This window comes from Arachis stenosperma, chromosome 3, assembly GCF_014773155.1.
Source record: "Arachis stenosperma cultivar V10309 chromosome 3, arast.V10309.gnm1.PFL2, whole genome shotgun sequence".
Taxonomy (NCBI): Eukaryota; Viridiplantae; Streptophyta; class Magnoliopsida; order Fabales; family Fabaceae; genus Arachis; species Arachis stenosperma.
This window is the reverse complement of record NC_080379.1, coordinates 36,727,245-36,731,345: the sequence shown is the minus strand read 5'-3', so window position 1 is coordinate 36,731,345 and position 4,101 is coordinate 36,727,245.

Below are 4,101 nucleotides of genomic sequence, written 5' to 3'. Positions count from 1 at the left end.
ATTCTTTACTAGCAAAAATCCTAACGTCAAAATGGCGCCGTTGCCGGGGAATTGCAAACCTGTGCCTTATTATTGGTTATTGTAAATATTTTTCAAAAAAAAATAATTTTCAGATTTAAAAATTTTTTATCTTATCTTATCTTATTTTTCAAAATTCAAATCTTTTTCAAAATATTTTCTTTTTGTTAATTTTTATTTTTATTATCTCTCACTACTATGAACTCTCACCCCTTTGGCTATAAGTCTGATTATAATTATGTTGCAGGAAGAGGAGATTATAATGACAACATGTACCATGGTTGGAACAATCAAAGATGGGAGGAGCCACAAGGATTTGATCAACCCCCATGGCAACATCCACCTCCAATGGACTATCAACAACCATTCTGTGATGCATATCAAGGCAATGGCTATGGTGAGCACTCTTTTGATTATCAACAACCACCACCATACTCCTATGAACTCCCTCCTCAATATAGCTTTGGACCACCATACTCATAAGCCCCTTACCACCAAACATCCTCATATGATCCTAACCCTCAACCACCATACCAACCATCTTATGAGCCAAATGAACCATATATAGAACCACCACAATTCCACCCCAATTACTCCCAAGAACCACCACCTCAATATACACCATCTCCATATCCATCGATCCAAGAGCACTATGGTCTTACTTATAATACCCAAGCAAAACAAGAATCAACGGATCATCTCAAGGAAACAGTGGATCAATTTCATGCAACCCTTCATCAATTGAATCAAGCAATAAATCAATTAGCTTCCCGACGTTCGGATACTCAAGGAACCCCCATGGCTTCATGTGGACAATCTAATGAAGAACGTAGCATGAAAGAGACACTAGAGACTCCAGTGGACAATAAGGAGCATGACTTTGTACTGGAACAAGTGGAGAAAGCCATAATAGTTGCAGAGGAAGAAGTGGTTGAAGATTTAGGAGATGCAGAACCTCCACGGGAACCTCAAGTCATAGAACCCTCTTCTAAGGAATTTGAATTTATTGTTGAGGAAGGTGTACAACCTCCAAGGCATGTCATGACAGAAGACTTGGAAGAGGTTAATCAAGAGATGGAGATTCAAGAAGAAGAGGCACAACCTCCCATGCCCTTGGTGAGCAATGAAGAAGAGATTGAACTGGCAGAAAGCTACCAAGAGGAAGAGGTTGAGATTGAAGAAGCTTACAAAGAGGTGGAAGTTGTCAGAGAAGAGCATAAGGGAGTGGAGCTTGCAAATTCATTAGAAATATCTCTCCCAAAACCATTACCGTCCAACACAACGTTCAAGTGGGTAAAATTCCTATCCTTATCCTTTACTTTCCCACTTGAATATGGGCTACTAGAGATGGATGGTCAACTTAGAGCTCGCTGTGGCATCAAGAGTAAGAGGAAGATGGTTAGTGGTAAGAATTGTCCTGCAAGGTTCATTATGGTTGGAAGCTTTAAGTTTAAACGCAAAGGTTGGTGTAAAGCTCAACTGAATGGGTCTAGGAAGTTGTTTGCTCGCTGCAGTGAGATTTCAGATCACCTTTCATCCGGCTGGAAAAATGCAGATCGAGACAAAAACGGGTGTAAAAGTAAGGTTTGGGATCCTGGAATCTGTTCTGACATTTGTCACCCCGGGAGCCTAAGAATCTGTTTGAAGCTTCTTAAGGGCTTTACATGCTTAGTTTGGGACCCCGGAGGCTACTGGAAGTACAAACATTGGTGGGAATTCCTGGATCAGTACAAGCATAAACCACCATAACAGGGAGCTCACCAAATGTCCAACTTAAGAACTTTAACTAAAAGTGCTAGGTGGGAGACAACCCACCATGGTATGATCGTTTCTTTTTTATTTTTATCTAGTTTTATTTGTTTCTGAGTCTTATTTTATCTTATTATATTGAACCGGGAGTTTTGCATAACATTCATATTAGCATTGCATTCTGCATTTTTCATGCATAATAAAAAAAATTTGCCACCCAACGCGACCGCATCAGCGACGCGTCCGCATCGCAAGGAGAGGGGAGAAAATAAAAACGAACAGAGAGTCACGCGAGAGCATGGCTAGAGGCGTGCCAATGGCACAAATCATCCCACGCGACCGCGTCGCTGACACGACCGCGTCATATGGGAATAATGGCCTCCCACGCGACCGCGTGCCCTGGATTTCGACGTAAAAAGGTGCACAACCAATTATTGTGCTAGAGTGGTGCTGGATTGGTACTGAACGCACAATTCTACCCACGCGGCCGCGTGACCCACGCGACCGCGTCACATTCTTCTAAAGCCCACTCACGCGATCGCATGCCCCATGCGATCGCGTCACTTAAAATTTGGCACTAATAATAATTTGAACAGAGAGTTGTACGAGCGCGCGGCTGCCCTCGCGCCAGTAGCATGAATTGTGTCACGCGACCGCGTGACCGACGCGACCGTGTCAATCAGTATCAGCGCAAGTCGTGCGACCGCGTGCCCCACGCGATCGCGTCGCTTGCGCCGCACAGCTTATCCTAATTTGCCAAATATCTTATCTTTTCTTCCCCAATCCTAATTTTTCCTCCCTCCTTTCTTACTTACTTCTTCTTCCCTTCTTTCCCTTCTCATTCTTCTTATCTCTTATTTTATTTTACTTAATTTATTTACATATTTCATTCATTGCATTTTCATTTTGTGCATAATTTTTATTTTCTTTTTTAAATTCATTATTTTTTCTTTGGTGTTTGATTTTCTTATTTAACTGTGCATCTTTTCTTGAACTATTTTGGGTGCTTAGTGACTTGTGTTATTCTGGTTAGGTAATATTATCAATGCCAATCTTTTTTTTCTTTGTATTACTTTTACATTGACATGAATTTATATTATCTCTCCTCCTCCAATCTCTTCCCCATTGTTGTACATTTTGTACCATTGGCATGCCATGACTTCTATTGTTTTTTCACTTGCATGTTGTAGCTACCATGTAATTGAGACCCTCATTATTTGGCATTAACCCACCCATACTTCATTTATTTTCTTATCTTTACTTCTGGGTATTACTGTTCTTCTTTTTTTCTTCTTCCAGACTGGCCACCAAAGACGGAAAAAGGGAGAAACTTCTAAAAGGGGAGACAAACAAGTCCATTTGCACAATCCTTGAAGGAAAGCATCAGTTGGAACAACCCGTCCACCTGCACATCTCAGCATGCACCGAGGACGGTGCACCTTTAAGTGTGGGGAGGTCGATACCGATCTCCACGGGTTAGTTAGTCCCTTCTCAACACCAATTTTTGTTTTTCATTGTTGCATTTGCATGTTTGATTGCATGTTTGTTTCTTTTTGTGCATATTTTACCACTTGGTTAAAGTAATATTTTATTTTTCAATAAATTTTTATAGTATTTCACTAATTTGAATAAAACTTTTTTTAAAAAAAACTTGTTTGAAGAAATATTATTTTGGAACATAGTTTAGAGCTCGAACACACAAAACCAGTGAGATTTTGAGCCAATTTGATTGGTTGTATTTTATCAACCAATATTTTATTCTTGGTGTGTGTTTCTCTCTCTAAAATTGTGATCTTTATCTTGCTTAATTCTATATTTCCATTATTTGATGTATGCATACACTTATATGATTGAGGCCTTATTTCACTGAGCTTACATACCCTTATGGCCTTACCTTTTATTATCCTTTGCAAACCCATGTTGAGCCTATTTTACCCCTTGTTCTTTACTTTAGCTCATCACTAACTCTAAGCGAAAAATAATAATGTCCCTAATTTGAATCCTTGATTAGCTTAGACTAGTGAGAATGCTCATGAATTAAGTGTGGGGAAAAGTGGGTTTGAAAACGTTTGGTTTGGGAATTGAGTATGTTAGACTTTGTGTGAAAATATGAAAAATGTTAAGAACATGTTTATGCATTCAAAACCTTAATCATATGCATTAAAAAAAAAGAGAGAAGCAAGTAATAAAAGGGGACAAAATGCCCCAAAGTAAGTGTTGGTATCAATGCATATGTACTAAACTCAAATTTAGGATGCATGAACATGTAATAAACACAGTTAATGGGAAGTTAGATTTTGTATTTTAATTAAATGAATTGTCTTAAGTTAGGTG